The 19,324-nt window shown below is 42.1% G+C and overlaps 5 non-coding genes across 5 annotated transcripts; 1 reads left to right on the top strand and 4 right to left on the bottom strand.

Moving 5' to 3' along the window:
- Window positions 1-2,284: 2,284 nt before the first annotated feature.
- Window positions 2,285-2,367, top strand: Trnal-cag (transfer RNA leucine (anticodon CAG)). The gene has a single exon. It is a non-coding gene; the product is annotated as a tRNA-Leu (tRNA).
- A 79-nt stretch (window positions 2,368-2,446) lies between these two features.
- Window positions 2,447-2,519, bottom strand: Trnar-acg (transfer RNA arginine (anticodon ACG)). The gene has a single exon. It is a non-coding gene; the product is annotated as a tRNA-Arg (tRNA).
- A 1,205-nt stretch (window positions 2,520-3,724) lies between these two features.
- On the bottom strand, window positions 3,725-3,796 carry Trnae-uuc (transfer RNA glutamic acid (anticodon UUC)). The gene has a single exon. It is a non-coding gene; the product is annotated as a tRNA-Glu (tRNA).
- A 1,792-nt stretch (window positions 3,797-5,588) lies between these two features.
- Trnag-gcc (transfer RNA glycine (anticodon GCC)) lies at window positions 5,589-5,659 on the bottom strand. The gene has a single exon. It is a non-coding gene; the product is annotated as a tRNA-Gly (tRNA).
- Window positions 5,660-6,277: 618 nt separating this feature from the next.
- Window positions 6,278-6,349, bottom strand: Trnae-uuc (transfer RNA glutamic acid (anticodon UUC)). The gene has a single exon. It is a non-coding gene; the product is annotated as a tRNA-Glu (tRNA).
- Window positions 6,350-19,324: the final 12,975 nt, after the last annotated feature.

The following is a 19,324-nucleotide window of genomic DNA, read 5'->3' on the forward strand; positions in this document are numbered from 1 at the left end:
GACATATCACTACCTGTTTGGCCAAGTAACGTCTCACTGACCTGTTTGGCCAAATGACCTGTTCGGCGAAATTACACGTTCGGTAAAATGACCTGTTCGGTAAAATAAAAGCTATTCGGCCTAATATCCTATTCTGCCAAATGTCCTATTCGGCCGAATGTGCTACTTGGGTAAATGTCCTATTCCGTCAAATGTCCTATTCGGCCAAATGTCCTATTCAACCAAATGTCCTATTTGTCGCAATGACCTATTCGACCAAATGTCTATTCGGCCAGATGACACGTTCATTCATTCATTCATTCATTCATTCATTCATTCATTCATTCATTCATTCATTCATTCATTCATTCATTCATTCATTCATTCATTCATTCATTCATTCATTCATTCATTCATTCATTCATTCATTCATTCATTCATTCATTCATTCATTCATTCATTCATTCATTTTTTTTTTTTTTCATTCATTCATTCATTCATTCATTCATTCATTCATTCATTCATTCATTCATTCATTCATTCATTCATTCATTCATTCATTCATTCATTCATTCATTCATTCATTCATTCATTCATTCATTCATTCATTCATTCATTCATTCATTCATTCATTCATTCATTCATTCATTCATTCATTCATTCATTCATTCATTCATTCATTCATTCATTCATTCATTCATTCATTCATTCATTCATTCATTCATTCATTCATTCATTCATTCATTCATCATTCATTCATTCATTCATTCATTCATTCATTCATTCATTCATTCATTCATTCATTCATTCATTCATTCATTCATTCATTCATTCATTCATTCATTCATTCATTCATTCATTCATTCATTCATTCATTCATTCATTCATTCATTCATTCATTCATTCATTCATTCATTCATTCATTCATTCATTCATTCATTCATTCATTCATTCATTCATTCATTCATTCATTCATTCATTCATTCATTCATTCATTCATTCATTCATTCATTCATTCATTCATTTATTCATTCATTCATTCATTCATTCATTCATTCATTCATTCATTCATTCATTCATCATTCATTCATTCATTCATTCATTCATTCATTCATTCATTCATTCATTCATTCATTCATTCATTCATTCATTCATTCATTCATTCATTCATTCATTCATTCATTCATTCATTCATTCATTCATTCATTCATTCATTCATTCATTCATTCATTCATTCATTCATTCATTCATTCATTCATTCATTCATTCATTCATTCATTCATTCATTCATTCATTCATTCATTCATTCATTCATTCATTCATTCATTCATTCATTCATTCATTCATTCATTCATTCATTCATTCATTCATTTCATTCCTACTTACCTACGCATTCATTTAATTTCTGGGAAATTATCGCAATTTAGAATTGCAACGGAGGCGGTACTTCAAATTGTTTGATTGTGTTTTCATATACATTTTTTAGGCGGAATAAATAAATATTGAAAACACAAATAGTTTCCAAACTCGGTCAAAGCTTATACTTAAATAGGTGTACGATTTAGAAAAGCTGAGCTTCGACAGAGCCTAAACAGGAACGCTGTATCGCCCATCACATGGGTCTCGTCTTGCAGCAACAACAAACGGCGGGAATCCGATAAACAGCTTGAGATAAGAATGAAAAGAGACAACGCCGCTCCGGCGGAGGGCATTGTAGGGAACCGTTGCTTTCCATTTTCATAGTCGGAAATAGAGCTGCATCGTCAAAGAACTGAAGAAACACCATTTTCGCCGTCGTCGCTAACAATAGCGACGCCGGCCGGCCGACGGTATGCTTTGGTCCGTACAATGATGAACGGCCCCATACCATCCAGTCAGCACTATGCCAAACTCCACGTGGAGTGCGGCGCTTGGGCGCCACAAATCGTATACACTATACAGCGTCCGAATCGTTTCTGTTTCTACCAATAAATATACACCTTGGATTAAATGTGCTCACGTTGCGTTCAAGTGGGACTGCGGTCACGTTCTTCTTCATATAGCAGCACCTTCCCGTTCTAGCAGCCATGTCACAAGTCGTCCAAAATTGAAATACCGACGATGGCATTTGACGTGGCACAGCGAATGTTGCTTCATTCATTCGAGCAAAAAAAAAATGCTGGGGATTCTTGAATGGCTGCCAAACGTTCCTCTTCAATAGAATACAATGGAAACAGACTGCAGGTAAACAAATCATAAAAACTATCACATCGTTCCGGACACACCGTTGCTGACAAGGCAGACAACGAAGAAAACTTCTTTATCAGTCAGGATGGCCGAGCGGTCTAAGGCGCTACGTTCAGGTCGTAGTCTTCTCTGAAGGCGTGGGTTCGAATCCCACTTCTGACAAAAGCTTTTTTGTTCGGGAGGCCAACTTCTTTACCAGCCTGAATATGCGCATTTTACAATGAAGCCTCAAAAAAATAATCGATCCTGCCAGGAGTCGAACCTGGAATCTTCTGATCCGTAGTCAGACGCGTTATCCATTGCGCCACAGGACCTGTCCGTAAGCTGGTTTGATACAAGGGGGAAAACAGTTTTTCTGTAACAGTTCCCTTTTCAATACAGATGAGAAATCAATCGGAAGAGCAAAGACGTAACTGATGATTGGTGCAGAGATAATGTACTTGATTCAAAGCATTGTACATTGACTGAAATTTCTGATAAGACTGATGCAACATTTATCCTGCTGAAGCGGCTTGCGAGATGTATTTTTATTTTTATTATTCGTTTATTATTAACACATCACGGGCGAGGGTACGAGTCAAATATACAAAAGTGTAACAAACTCATGCTCAAGAACATAAAACGTCACGACGGTTGCGACGGAAGTTTGTGGTAGCAGCAGTTCGAGACATATATCTGTGTAATTTATTGCTTGGTTATAAAACTAGCATGACCTTTGAGGCAGAATCCATGAACGACATGCAAACCAATCCCCAGATTTTCTGTTTGTTTTTTTGTTAGTAAATGCAACACGAAGACCTTCATACCTATTTACAAATGTATTTTCTGTGAGATATCATAAACTATTCTGTTAAGTAGCGACGGTGCAATTTATATTTATATCCGGGGGAGTGGCATGTTTTTAAATTTTATGAATCGCAATTTCATTTATATATGAGGTATATGATAAATAAATTGACAAATAACAAAAATAATATTGTTCCAAATATTTGATTGAATTTATTACAAACTATTTTTTGATACAAGAAACGAACAATTGAAACGATGATGATTAGGTTTGTTGTCATGGGTCATATTTTACATATCAGTGAACTTTAAAAATCCAAAAAAATAAACTACAAAAGAGATCGATATACGGTTCGTGGTGATCACTACATATCTAAGGGAAGCAGTTTGTAAGCTCGGTTACTGAATTTTCCAGAGATACGCGTAGGGTAAGACACCCAGAAATCGCCCTGACCCCAGTTTTCGCCCAACGGTTTTGAAATCTTCATTTCCCAAAACCTAGTTATTGTAAACAATTAAAGTTAGTTTTTTCATAATTGTTTAATAATTCTATGGAAAAACATGAACTTTGACTGTTTTCGACTACGAGTCAGGTGGGCGAAAACTGCGATGAGGGTGATTTCTGGGGGTCTTACCCTATTTCGATTAAATAAATGTGTAGTAGGGTTCTTCGTCGACCGCCTTTTTGTCCACTCATTATTTACCATTGTAGTCTTTTCTTAGACTAAAATATTTCCCATACCGGGAATCGAACCCGGGCCTTCTGGGTGAAAGCCAGATATCCTAGCCACTAGACCATATGGGAGTAATATATGAATTAGGTAATTATTGGTACAATAGAAATATATCGTACAGTTCGGAAAGAAAATGACGTTTACTCACATTCAATAAACTTATTAGAGGCTGTTCATAAACCACATAGACTTTTGAAGGAAAGAACGAAGGGGGACTTTCAAAAAAAAAGTCTAGGTTCGTCTGCGTTTGTGAAACGAAATAACAATTATTTTTTTTATTGATACAGGAATAGTGCAAATAGATAGACTAGGGTAGAGAAGTGCAGAAAAAATCACATAGGGGAACTGTTCCATTTTCCATCTCACTGAAAATATATTCATCTCATCGCAAAACAAAGAAATACAGCACCAATCTTGTCGCTTCTTTTTGCTAAAATGCGTGCTCACTGCTGAAAAAATCACAAAGATGAAAAACAAATCAAATTCCTTTTCATTGCTTTGTTTTTGATGGGATGGAAATGGGAGCTTTGAGATGATGTGCCAAACCGTTCCCCTATGTGCGCTGGACTGAAAATCAGAGGCGGCGTTTTCGGATTCACGCCAGCGGCGGTGGATTCCAATAATTGAACTAATTAACACGTGATTGATCTCCATATTATTTTAAAATGCACAACACATATGATATTCTGTAACATTTGAAAAAGTCTACGTAGACTTCAACGTAGACGAGAGGGGTTTCGGAAAGGCTACGAAAGTCTATTAGAGGAGACGAAAGTTTTAAAATGTGAAAAAAATGTTGTGGACAGCCCTTTATAATAAAACTAATATCCGATGAGCTAATTTGACATTCACTTTTGGTGGTAATATCAAATATCTGTAAGATTTCTTAAACCAACTTATTTTGAAGATAATTCGACTTGCTTAATCCTGGTTGTTTCCCACCTTTTGGGACAAACTATCGGAAATTTTCATCTATCATATCATTCCAACATTTGCCCATAGCAGCATTTAAATCCTGAGAAGCATGAATATGTAGCTCATGGTAATGGTAGGGGAATAATTCCTATCTCCAACTTACTGTAACAAATTTATCTCATCTCAAAATACAGAAATGAAACATCAATTTAGACGATTTATTTTACTAACATGCGTGCTTAGGGGCCGTCCACAAAGTACGTCACGCCTCTAGGGGGGAGGGGGGTTGTGAGCAGCGTGACGATCTATACAAATTTTTTAGGGGTTTATTACAAAAAACGTGACGAAGGGGGGAGGGGGGGTTGAAAATCGCCATTTTTTGCGTGACGTACTTTATGGATCTTCCATTATAAGCAGTGGATGGCTTTCTACCCGCTGCTGCCAGCATCCAGGCGCTAACGTATAATATGCAAAATGACCAGCACGAAGTTAACGGACAGAAATTTGTATAGCGAAATCTTTTTAGAGTAAAATATTTGGTACGTTATGCAGGAAAGTTACCAAATATTTTTTCGATTAAGATGTTTTTTATTCAAAAATCAGACTGAAACGCCAATAAGTAGGGGAACAGACGGCTTTGGCAGGTTTTGTTCTATTATTGGCAGGGGGGTTTTTGTCGACCGAATTTTATGAAATTTGGCCACAATATTCTTTGATATGCAAAGAATGTTTATGCCAAATTTGAGCAAAATCAGTCATAAAAAACCCCCCTGCCAATAATAGAACAAAACCTGCCAAAGCCGTCATTCCCCCTACATCACTGAAAGGTTGTAACCAAAAACAGTTATGATGTTTTTATACATACATATTTTGTTTAGGTATTAAAAAGTAGGTATGTTGAACGTATGTATACAAATCATGCAATAGAAAATAAAATAAACAATTAGTTGCATCGGCCGGGAATCGAACCCGGGCCGCCCGCGTGGCAGGCGAGCATTCTACCACTGAACCACCGATGCGCAGTAGATTATATTATATCTTTGCTGAGCTTGTTAGCTAGTAGTAAACGATATCAAGATAATACCATGCTAAATAACAATTTGTGGAGAATGTATAAAGCAAAACCTGCCACCCCATCATTTTATCCTGTTACAGGATAGGCAGAAAATGTATTTGGATAGTGATACCCTAAACTAATGTTTTAAAAATCACATCTAGATGGATCTTCTTTCCAATTGATTTAGGAGGTACTGAAAACACAGAGAACAGACGTTCATCTTCATTCGCGTGCTTGTGTAAAAGTTTGTACTGGTCATTCTAAAGTATGTCGTTATGCCCCCGTTGCGCGGTGTTAGTGTGCTGATAAATATGGTTAAAATTTGCCGTGTTTTACTTTTTTGCGCTAGTGTTCACTCCGAATTGCTGCTAGGCTCGCTCCTAGGTGGCAGCACTACATTGTTTATGAAGTGTATGCCAACGCCATCACTTAGTGGAATTGAGTTTTTATGTCGGGCAGCGTGCGTTGGCGGCGCTGAGGTGCGATTTAAATCTTTACACACGTTTTAAGCGAAATTTTGTTCGAGCATCCATGTCTGTTCTCAGTGCTGAAAATCCAAGTCGGTCAACGGCGAAAAAAATTCCCATACCGGGAATCGAACCCGGGCCTTCTGGGTGAAAGCCAGATATCCTAGCCACTAGACCATATGGGAAGACACATGGAGGAAAGGAGGAAATGTATAAACCGGTGATCGAACCAAACAGTCTACATAACGTATCGACAATGGCTAACGATGCATACACTTTACAGCCTCTCGCGGAATGGTGGTCTGAAGCACTTTCTTCTCCCGCAAGAATATCCACAAGGCCACATAGACATCACATAACAAAAAAACGTAAAACCAAATCGACCGACCACGTTCTAATCGACGGTGAATTCTTCTCCGACATTGCCAACGTCCGCACCTACCGCAGTGCGTATACTGAATCTGACCACTACCTCGTTGCAGTATGCATGCGCTCAAAACTCTCGACGATGTACAACACGCGTCGAAGTCGAACGCCGCGGCTTAATATATTAATAGAATCGTTCACTATATCAAATCTAGAGCTCTGGATAAACGTTTGTTCAAAGAACTCTGCAAAGAAATGAATGCAGATCATGTAGTCCTTTTTTTCTACACAACCGTACGTCAGTCATCAAAAAGTAATGCTTTTATTCGCGTTTTTTAATTAAGGGCTGAATAAAGAAGGATTACAGAAACGTCTCGATTACCTATCACACATTTATGGTCAACTAAACTTGCGTATAATGAAGTTACAAGCCAAGAAAACCAAACTGATTCACTTCAGAATTAATTTGCAAGCATTCGTACAAAGTTTAAAAACTGACGACGCGAAGTAAGTGTCAGAAACATTACAATTCTTGATAAACTGCAGATTGGTTGAAAAAGGATCGACTAAATTAGAAGCAGTTCTCAAATTAGAAATTTAGCTCATCTTGACTTACTTGAGCAACAGATTTTCTCTAGAGCTCGATAAAGTTCTGAATGATTTTTGGACATGTGGAATAGACCATCATTGTGTGAGTTATTGGGTGAAAAAAATTGAGATAATTTTTGTGTGCAATGCACGAAGCGTATACCAAAACTGCGTTCCAAGCTTTGAAGATCCTTATACCGTTTGCCTCTACATACCTGTGTGAGATTGGATTTTCAGCACATCTTCAGATAAATACCAAAGCGAGATACATATCGAAAAACGAATTGATATGGTATCAGACACACTGGGCTGGTATCACAAATGCAAGTACAGTAATCCCACTGAATGAACTACTGTTGGAAAATTGATAGCCAGATAGCGCAGAAATGCCGCAAATACAACGTGCCGACACAACATCTATTCACTCACTTCAAAGCCGCATATGATACAATCGATCGAGATCAGCTATGGCAGCTAATACATGAACATGGATTTCCGGATAAACTGAAACGGTTGGATGAAGCTTACATCAGTCTGAAAAGGGAAGCTAAACGGATTAGACTAGTCGTCAACACATCGAAGACAAAGTACAGGACAGAAAGAGGCTCCAGAGAGGAAAATGTAAGACACCCTCCACGTATTTGTATCGGTGGTGACGAAATCGAGGGTGTTGAAGAATTCGTGTACTTGGGCGAATTGCATCAGCTGTTGGAAGAATCATCTATCGTTCACACCGCAAAATTCGGAAGACTGCGGAGGGCCGGGCACATAGCCAGAATGCCGGACAATAACTTGACGATCATGGCCCTTGACAACGATTCGACGAGCACAAGAAGGCGCGGTGCGCAGCGAGCAAGGTGAATCGATCAGGTGGAAGACTCTTCGCAGATTGGGTGGCTTGCAACGTGTAGTGATAAACCGAATGGAATGGAGAAGACTTTTATGTACTGCAAAGACCACTGTGTCAAAAAGTCGAAGAACAAAAGGTCGGAGGATAAAAGATCGAAAGGTCGAATGTCAAAAGGTCGAAGGAAACGAAGGTTGAAAAAATGACAGAATTTTGAAGGAGAAGAATGCTGATAAAAATAACAGGCTCAAAAAGTCGAAAGGCCAGAAGATCAAAGAAATGAAAGGTCGACAGAAAAAAGTCTAATAGACAGAGATTGGAGGTTTCATTCCAATAATCATAGGCTGTTTTTACGAGTTATGCCTGATATTTCAAACAGACGCCATTCTCTCGAGTTTACTTAACCCTCTGACATCCAATTTTTTGTTTTCGCTCAAAATCACTATTTTGCTTTTTGAAACGATCTGAACACATTTTAGGCGAAAAATTTAAAATCGGGATTTCATCAATTTAACCTTGTAGAATTTGGTATTTCTAGTTTAATTTTTAACCAGATTTGAACAAGCATTGATCTTTATATTATTGATCGAAATCAAACACTTTTTGAAATCTGAACTATTAAAAGTTACAAAAAAATATCAAAGTACCCCGTCTAAAGCCGGTCTTGGACGTTAGAAGGTTACTAGTTGGCTTCTTTAAATTGAACAATAAGAATGGTCCGTTCACAAATAACGTAACGCAAATTTCGGTAATTCCATACCTCTCCCTGCTTTACAGCGGAACGTAAGGGTTTCTTATAATAAAAATAATTTTACTATATTCGTTTATATTTACTTCAAAACAAATTATACTTTCATTAAAATGTATGGTCGTTAGAGCACATAAAAATAAAATTATTATCATTTAAAGATGGTATGTTGAGCTTTGGGGGCAGCAGGGACTATGTCCAAGGGCTTGACGATCCCTCCCCAGGCCATCTGCGAGTTGTGGCGCCTGCCCAGGATGTGGTGGGGTTTGACAGTGGGCCCTGTTAAACCTCTATAAAAAGCTGCATGTATCCGCAAGTAGGCTCCGCCAAAGCGACCGTGTGCCGCTCAAAGCGCACAAGCCCAAGTCCTGGTGTTAGGTGGGACGCTAAACAGCCCTGACACGACGGCCCTCCGACGAGACAGGAGGTTTGCGCAGGCCCAATAAGCCGCCTTTAAAAATAACTATTACGAACGACATAGAAGATAATACGACTCGATACAATCGGCAACGACCTAGGCGACGAATAAAGGATCACGATTGGAAGCTTGGAACATGGAACTGCAAGTCGCTAGGCTTCGCAGGTTGCGACAGGATAATCTACGATGAATTACATCCCCGTAACTTCGATGTCGTAGCGCTGCAGGAAATCTGCTGGACAGGACAGAAAGTGTGGAAAAACGGGCATCGAGCGGCTACCTTCTACCAAAGCTGTGGCACCACCAACGAGCTGGGAACCGGCTTCATAGTGCTGGGAAAGATGCGCCAACGCGTGATTGGGTGGCAGCCAATCAACGCAAGGATGTGCAAGCTGAGGATATAAGGCCGTTTCTTCAACTATAGCATCATCAACGTGCACTGCCCACACGAAGAGAGATCCGACGACGAGAAAGAAGCGTTCTATGCGCAGCTGGAGCAGACATACGATGGATGCCCACTGCGGGACGTCAAAATCGTCATCGGTGACATGAACGCTAAGGTAGGAAGGGAGGAAATGTATAGACCGGTCATCGGACCGGATAGTCTGCATACTGTATCGAACGACAACGGCCAACGATGCATAAACTTTGCAGCCTCCCGCGGAATGGTAGTCCGAAGCACTTTCTTCCCCCGCAAGAATATCCACAAGGCCACATGGAAATCACCTAATCAAGTAACGGAAAACCAAATCGACCACGTTCTAATCGACGGTAAATTCTTCTCCGACATCACGAACGTACGCACTTACCGCAGTGCGAATATTGAATCCGACCACTACCTCGTCGCAGTATGTCTGCGCTCAAAACTCTCGACGGTGATCAACACGCGTCGGAGTCGTCCGCCGCGGCTTAATATTGGGCGGCTACAAGACGGTAGACTAGCCCAAGACTACGCGCAGGAGCTGGAAGTGGCACTCCCAACGGAAGAGCAGCTAGGCGCAGCATCTCTTGAAGATGGCTGGAGAGATATTCGATCCGCCATTGGAAGCACCGCAACCGCTGCACTTGGCACGGTGCCCCCGGATCAGAGAAACGACTGGTATGACGGCGAATGTGAGCAGTTAGTTGAGGAGAAGAATGCAGCATGGGCGAGATTGCTGCAACACCGCACGAGGGCGAACGAGGCACGATACAAACGGGCGCGGAACAGACAGAACTCGATTTTCCGGAGGAAAAAGCGCCAGCAGGAAGATCGAGACCGTGAAGAGACGGAGGAACTGTAACGCGCTAATAACGCACGAAAGTTCTATGAGAAGTTGAACCGTTCACGTAAGGGCCACGTGCCGCAGCCCGATATGTGTAAGGACATAAACGGGAACCTTCTTACGAACGAGCGTGAGGTGATCCAAAGGTGGCGGCAGCACTACGAAGAGCACCTGAATGGCGATATGGCAGACAACGGTGGCGGTATGGTAATGAACCTAGGAGCACGCGCGCAGGACATGCGACTTCCGGCTCCGAATCTCCAGGAAATCCAGGAGGAGATCGGCCGGCTGAAAAACAACAAAGCCCCTGGAGTTGACCAACTACCAGGAGAGCTGTTTAAACACGGTGGTGAAGCACTGGCTAAAGCGCTGCACTGGGTGATTACCAAGGTTTGGGAGGATGAGCTTCTGCCGCAGGAGTGGATGGAAGGTGTGGTGTGTCCCATCTACAAAAAGGGTGATAAGCTGGAATGTAGCAACTACCGCGCAATCACATTGCTGAACGCCGCCTACAAGGTACTCCCCCAAATTTTATGCCGCCGACTAACACCAATTGCAAGAGAGTTCGTGGGGCAGTACCAGGTGGGATTTATGGGTGAACGCTCTACCACAGACCAGGTGTTCGCCATACGTCAGGTATTGCAGAAATGCCGCGAATACAACGTGCCCACACATCATCTATTTATCGACTTCAAAGCCGCATATGATACAATCGATCGGGACCAGCTGTGGCAGCTAATGCACGAAAACGGATTTCCGGATAAACTGATACGGTTGATCCAGGCGACGATGGATCGGGTGATGTGCGTAGTTCGGGTTTCAGGGGCATTCTCGAGTCCCTTCGAAACGCGTAGAGGGTTACGGCAAGGTGATGGTCTTTCGTGTCTGCTATTCAACATCGCTTTGGAAGGAGTAATACGAAGGGCAGGGATTGACACGAGTGGTACGATTTTCACGAAGTCCGTCCAGTTATTTGGTTTCGCCGACGACATTGATATCATGGCACGTAACTTTGAGAGGATGGAGGAAGCCTACATCAGACTGAAAAGCGAAGCTAAACGGATTGGACTAGTCATCAACACGTCGAAGACGAAGTACATGATAGGAAGAGGCTCAAGAGAGGTCAATGTGAGCCACCCACCACGAGTTTCTATCGGTGGTGACGAAATCGAGGTGGTTGAAGAATTCGTGTACTTGGGCTCACTGGTGACCGCCGATAACGATACCAGCAGAGAAATTCGGAGACGCATAGTGGCTGGAAATCGTACGTACTTTGGACTCCGCAAGACGCTCCGACTATCTACAAAACGCTTATAAGACCGGTAGTTCTCTACGGACAAGAGACTTGGACGATGCTCGTGGAGGACCCACGCGCACTGGGAGTTTTCGAAAGGAAAGTGTTGCGTACCATCTATGGTGGGGTGCAGATGGCGGACGGTACGTGGAGGAGGCGAATGAACCACGAGTTGCATCAGCTGTTGGGAGAACCATCCATCGTTCACACCGCGAAAATCGGAAGACTGCGGTGGGCCGGGCACGTAGCCAGAATGTCGGACAGTAATCCGGTGAAAATGGTTCTCGACAACGATCCGACGGCAACAAGAAGGCGAGGTGCACAGCGGGCAAGGTGGATCGATCAGGTGGAGGACGACTTGCGGACCCTCCGCAGACTGCGAAGTTGGCGAAGTGCAGCCATGGACCGAGCTGAATGGAGAAGTCTTTTATGTGCAGCACAGGCCACTCCGGCCTTAGTCTGATGATAAATAAATAAATAAAAAAAAATAAATGTTAAGCTAAAACTGATACATTTTGAAAGTCCATTTTGATGAAAATGAGTGATGAACTAGTTTCAGGAATTAATATTTAATCAAATAAAGCCTTAGAAGAATGAAAAAAATCAACGATAAAAATATTGCCAGATAAAACACAAATTAATATAAATATGCGAAACTCGAAAGTAAGCCATATGATTAAAGAAAGACAAAAATAAACAATAAAATATAATCAGGTAAAACACAAATAAACATAAACGCGCAAAAAAAATTGACGTTTTGTCGTTTTTTTCTATTTCGACCTCTTATCCCATCTCACCTTTTGACCCATCGTCCACAGACAAACAGACGTAACAGTTAGAACAATTTCCTGAAAAATTCATCGCCCAGTTACTTTATTACCATCTCGCGTGCATGTTGCACGAAATGTTATTTAGTACGACAATGTCAACAGAAGGCGCTAGTGTGAGATGTCAAATCCAAAGGTCAACGATGCGCGCGCCTCTAGGTGTGAAACGAGTAATCAGTTTAGTTTAAAACGACCGTTTAAAGTATGGGCGATGGGAATTCCATCAGTGTTACGTCTGTTTGTCTGTGCTTCGTCTTTTTGACCTTCGACCTTTTGTCCTACAATCGTTACTTCTATCTTTTGTTCTTTCGACCTTCCGCCCTTTCGACCTTTTGCCCTACGACCTTTTGTCCTTCGAGCTTTTGACTCACATTTTTGTTTCGACTTTTTGACCCTTCGGCCTTTGACCCTTCGACCTTTTGACTTTCAACCTTTTGTCCTTCTACCTTTTGACTCAGATATTTTGTACTACAACCATTATTTCTTTCCTTTTTTCCTTCGACATTTTGTTTTTTTCGACCTTTTGTCCCTTCGGTCTTTTGGCCCTTCGACCTTTTGACCTTCGACCTTTTGTCCTTCTACCTTTTGACTCAGATTTTTTGACCTTTCGACATTTTGACCTTCGACCTTTTGCCCTTCGACCTTTTGCACTACAACCATTATTCCTATCTTTTGTTCTTTCGATATTTTGTCCTTTCAACCTTTCGTCCTTTCGACCTTTTGTCCCTTCGGCCTTTTCACCCTTTGCCTTTTTGACCTTCGGCCTTCTGTTCTTCTACCTTTTGACTCAGTTTTTTTGTTTCGACCTTTTGTCCCTTCGACTATTTAACCTTTCGACCTTTTGACCTTCGACCTTTTGTACTACAACCATTATTTCTATCTTTTGTTCTTTCGACATTTTAGCCTTTCGACCTTTTGTCCTTCGACCTTTTTCTCAATTTTTTTTGTCTCTTCGGCCTTTTAACCCTTCGACCTTTTGTCCTACAACCAAACACTATAATTTGAAAACAAAAAGTAAGAGTATCAAGGAATTCAAATACTAATTTTAACACAAGTACGATTCTCCCATATTATTGTTGTTATACGATTCTGTTTGATTTATCGTTGAAAAGAAAACCCGACATAGTGGCACGGAATTATCACAGTACCCTGACCCAAAATCTACGATGAACTGAGGGAATTAAAGCCCAAGAGAATTTTCCCCACAGCCAAATGGGATATGAACTATTCAATAAAAGTGTTTTATTTTTTGTCCTGCAATGCTTCCCCATAAAATATATCATTCAACTTCACTTCATTCGTCTGGAAATAATGATGCGGGGGTCCTCACAATCTTGGAAGATATTGACGAGGAAAATATTTCGATCACCACCCCCTGCCATTCAACCAGTAAAAGGCCCATATTTCCCCGTCTATTGGTCACTCGCTCACACTCACATGGTTCGATTTGATGGGCTGCTTACCGTTGCGTCATGGCAGTAATAAGGATTAGTGTGCGAATCGGGGAAACCGCAAATCGAATATAGAAAGAACTCAAGGGAGAGAGATTGGTGAAACATCCATCACTGAAAAACAAAATATTCGCAGTCTTCATATCGTTGAAATTCGATATTCATTGCTTTGGAATTGTTTTCATCACAAAAATTTACGAATTGCGGTGAATATTCTACATTTTAAATATGATAAATTATGAATTTTAACAATTATCTTACCTGGCGAGGAAATTAAAAGTATGTATTTATGCATTTATAAACCTGGTTATCACCCGACAAAACACGAGAAGGGCATTTTAGCTCATCCTCCGCTAAAGACAGAAGAAAACTCACAATCTCCTTCGAAACAAACTCCTGGGAGTTGTCTTCTATGTGGTCGTCGCCCTCCATCGCCGGCCAGTCGGTGAGGGATATTTAATCTGTCAATATTAATTTGTCTTGACTAATAGAAACGATTGGTGATGTGATGTGTAACAGCAGCTAGCAGAGCTCTGTTCTGCGGTCCGGTCGTTCAGTAGCACCCTGCCAACCAGAAGGGACAACCAAGCTATTTGCTCAGGTGCTCTCCGTGCTGACTAAATATCGAAAGAACACATTTGTGGAAATTGACTTCTATTACCATATCATGTTGCTGCTCTGGAAATGGTTGTTTCAAACTGAATCATCCCAGAGGGCATCGGGATATTCGATTTCCCGGTAACAATGAATAATGGATATCTGGACTGTTACTCTTGGTGCAACGTCGATGTCGAATGTAATATCGAAAATGCATTAAAATTACATTATTGGTCACGCGAATACTCGATGATGATGTACGAACTTACATGCGAGGGGCGCCGGAAGCAATTCACCAACGTAACGTGTGAGTTTACGAATCCGCTGCCTAACCACAGGACGACGATGTGAACAATAATGCATTTACGGATTTACGCTCGTCCTGATGAAGTCCTACTAATTGTCTTCTCGCGAAAACGGTGCATCTGAGCCAACGCGTAGCTGGTATCTACAAGGCACGTCATCTGCCTGCGGAGAAGGTTCGTCTGGGCTGCTGTTAGGATTTATAGGAAGACATCCATTTAGTTAGTCCCTGTCCAGAACCGTGTATCGGGAATAATGGGTATCGGATTTCCAGACGGTAATGTTGGACGCCGAACGAAGGTGATGGGTGAAATTGATTATGTGTATGCTTTTGTGTTTCTAATTGCCGAGGACAATGGCCGGATCTAGATGATGAATTGAGTGCAGCACCGTCCACCATACTACTTGTTTTGATCTAGAAAGGAAAAATTTCCATTCATGTTAGAGCAATGATCGGTTATTATTTTTATCAACGCTTGGCCGACATGACCCTTAAACTCTCCTTATCCATTTTAAGTATTTTTTTGATAATTAGGTTTTAACCCAATTACTATCTACACTTGTATTCGCAATAAAAAAACATCATATCTTAGTTTGAGACTAGCTACCGGGCTACTGACGTGACAGAAGCCGACCGATGGCTCCTGAATTTCTTGTTACACTCACTAAATCGGTCCTACATCTCGGTTAGTCGATGGATGTTCTTGTACTGGGAGATGTGTTGAGAATCATCCTTAGAAACTTGTTATTTTTTTAACTTTTGTGTTTAAGTGCAGGCCTCTCAGATTGGCGTGCCGTATTCTATCACTTGGGGTGATACAATAAATACAACAGTTTGAGCAGAAGTTTGCTGACTAGCGTCAAGCCAATGAATTCGATGTGATTTTACAATTCTGAGCAGAAAATAGTCAGAGGGATTTGAAATATGAGAAGATAATAGCCTAGGTCTTCACTACATAGATAAGATACATTTTCATTTGATGATGGTGATATCTAGTGTCGGAACATTCAAACCGTTCGATTTTTGCCACTAACGTTCTACTATAATCACTCTAACTTTGTAGATGATGCATCATACATTTGTGAACAGAATCAGGGAGATTGCCGCCTTCAGTCATATTTGAAGTGAACAAAGAGAAGGTTAATAACATGATAACTGACTTCTAGGACGATGTAGCTGAGTCAGAGGCATGAAAATCATTCATGTGTGCGAGTTTCAAGTTCGGAATATTGTCGAAGCGTAGGGTCTTTGTTTGATATTGGCTGTCGATTAGAAAAGAAAACTGTTTCTGAGGTCCAATATTCGTGACAAGTATGACATAATATGTACATCGTAATTGCAAAAAGAAGCGTAGATAGCGCAGTACGCTGGTACTGCTTACGAATACATTCCAGCAACCAAATAAAATCCTTAGTGAATGTTAACACTACGATCCATTCTGACGTGCTTCTTCATCCTGACGAAATCGCCTTTTCGATGAAACTTGATATCTGCGGGTATTTTTAAGCATGCCTCCTCGTAGTAAATGTTGTAATCAACGCACTGTCGAAAACGCTGGCTGTTCCATCGATGATGGTTAAAGTCGGTTTACCCCACTTTCGCCGCGTTCTTATATTATTCCGAGCACTCGGAAGATGACCGAATGCAAGAATTGGTGGGTGATGTGGAGGTCGTTTGGTAAAGATCGACTCATACGAGTAGAAGAATCCGGGATTAGAATCGTGTAGTGACCTTCCTACATGTCGTTGTTCCAGATGCAGCCGTTTCGATTGCCATGACTGTTGTCCCAGGCTTGATGTTTGGGATTCAGGTCGCCAGCAATGATGTACCGGCCCTTCAACTGAGACAACGAAGCGATGTTTACCGAAGCGTGGATTTGGCTTGAGTTGAACTGTAATTAGTGTTGAGCGTGATGTTTCGACAGGAGCAGTGACTTTAGGATCGGTGGCCTTGACAATATTTACCTGGGAAGGGAATCCTGCGGCAATCCTGTTGGGATTCCGAAAGGAATCTTGCCGGGATTTCGAAGGGAATCTTGCCGGGATTCCAAAAGGAATCTTGCTGGGATTTCGGAGGGAATCCTGCAAAGATTCTGAAGGGAATCCTGCTAAAATTTCAAAGGGAATCTTGCCAAGATTCCGAAGGGAAACTTGTCGGGATTTCGAAGGGAATCCTGTCGGGATTTCGAAGGGAATCCTGTCGGGATTTCGAAGGGAATCCTGTCGGGATTTCGAAGGGAATCCTGTCGGGATTCCGAAAGGAATCCTGTCGGGATTCCGAAAGGAATCCTGTCGGGATTCCGAAGGAAATCCTGTCGGGATTCCGAAGGGAATCCTGTCCGGATTCCTAAGAGAATCCGGTCCGGATTCCGAAGGGAATCCGGTCAGGATTCCGAAGGGAATCCTGTCCGGATTCCTAAGGGAATCCTGTCCGGATTCCTAAGGGAATCCTGTCCGGATTCCTAAGGGAATCCTGTCCGGATTCCTAAGGGAATCCTGTCCGATTCCTAAGGAATCCTGTCCGGATTCCTAAGGGAATCCTGTCCGGATTCCTAAGGGAATCCTGTCCGGATTCCTAAGGGAATCCTGTCCGGATTCCTAAGGGAATCCTGTCCGGATTCCTAAGGGAATCCTGTCCGGATTCCTAAGGGAATCCTGTCCGGATTCCTAAGGGAATCCTGTCCGGATTCCTAAGGGAATCCTGTCCGGATTCCTAAGGGAATCCTGTCCGGATTCCTAAGGGAATCCTGTCCGGATTCCTAAGGGAATCCTATCCGGATTCCTAAGGGAATCCTATCTGGATTCCTAAGGGAATCCTATCCGGATTCCTAAGGGAATCCTATCCGGATTCCTAAGGGAATCCTATCCGGATTCCTAAGGGAATCCTATCCGGATTCCTAAGGGAATCCTGTCCGGATTCCTAAGGGAATCCTGTCCGGATTCCGAAGGGAATCCTGTCGGGATTCCGAAGGGAATCCTGTCGGGATTCCGAAGGGAATCCTGTCGGGATTCCGAAGGGAATCCTGTCGGGATTCCGAAGGGAATCCTGTCGGGATCCCGAAGGGAATCCTGTCGGGATTCCGAAGGGAATCCTGTCGGGATTCCGAAGGGAATCCTGTCGGGATTCCGAAGGGAATCCTGTCGGGAACATCTAATGCGACTCGACTCTTTGGAGTCCATTCCAGACATTCGCAAAGTGTACTCTTCCATAGAATACACAGACATATTCCTACGTCAAAATGCCTCGGATTTTTTACTCGCATAAACACAAAATGGAATAAACACAAATTTTCTCGGAGTCGTGCTCTGTATTCGCAGAGTGTGGTCTTCTATAGCATACCCAGATGTAGTCCTACGTCAACATGCCTCGGAGTTCTGCTCGCTCCGGAATCAACAAAAATGCCTAGGAGTGCTTCACATTCACGAAGTGTACTCTTGTATAGAATACACAGACGTAGTCCTACGTCAATATGATTCGGCGTTCTACTCGCTTCAGAATAAACACGAAAATGCCTCGATGGTCGGCTCGCATTCACAAAGTGTACTCCACATAATACACAGACGTAGTCCAGTGTCAACATGTCTTGACGTTCTACTCGCTCCGAAAAAGAAACAAAAAATGTCTCGGGATCTTGCAATGCATTCGCAAAGTGTACTCCTCTATAGAATACCCAGATGCAGTCATACGTCAAAATGTCTCTGATGTTTACTCGCTCCGGAATGAACACAAAATGCCTTGGAGTCCTGCTTTGCATTTTCAAAGTAAACTTTTTTTGTTGAATACACAGACGTAGCCCTACTTCAACACGCATCGAAGTTTTACTCGCTCCGGAATAAACACGAAAATTCCTCGAAGGTCTGCTTCGCATTCACAAAATGTACTCTACAGACGTAATCCTACGTCAACATGCCTCGGAGTTCTACTCGCTCCGGAATGAACAAAAATTGTCTCGGACATCTGCTCTGTATTCGCAAAGTGTGGTCCTCTATAGAAAACCCAGACGTAGTCCTACGTAAACATGCCTCGGATTTCCACTCGCTCCGGAATCAACAAAAAATGCCTCGGAGTCCTTCACATTCGCAAAGTGTACTCCTTTATAGAATACACAGCCGAAGTCCTATGTCTACGGAACGAACACAAAATGTCTTTGAATCCTGCTTCGCATTTGCAAAGTGGTCACAGACGTAGTTCGACGTCAACATGCCTCGGAGTTCTAATCGCATTCACAAAATAAAATGCCCCGGAGACCTGCTCGCTCCGGAATAAACTAAACAAAAATGCTTCGGAAACCTGCTCGCTCCGGAATAAACAAAAAAAATGCCTCGGAGACCTGCTCGCTCCGGAATAAACAAAAAAAATGCCTCGGAGACCTGCTCGCTCCGGTATCTTTTATTCTATCCTCGGGAGACCTGCTCGCTCCGGGATCATGTTTTATTAAACACTCGAAGACCTGCT

The sequence above is a fragment of the Armigeres subalbatus genome, chromosome 3 (assembly GCF_024139115.2).
Source record: "Armigeres subalbatus isolate Guangzhou_Male chromosome 3, GZ_Asu_2, whole genome shotgun sequence".
Taxonomy (NCBI): domain Eukaryota; kingdom Metazoa; phylum Arthropoda; class Insecta; order Diptera; family Culicidae; genus Armigeres; species Armigeres subalbatus.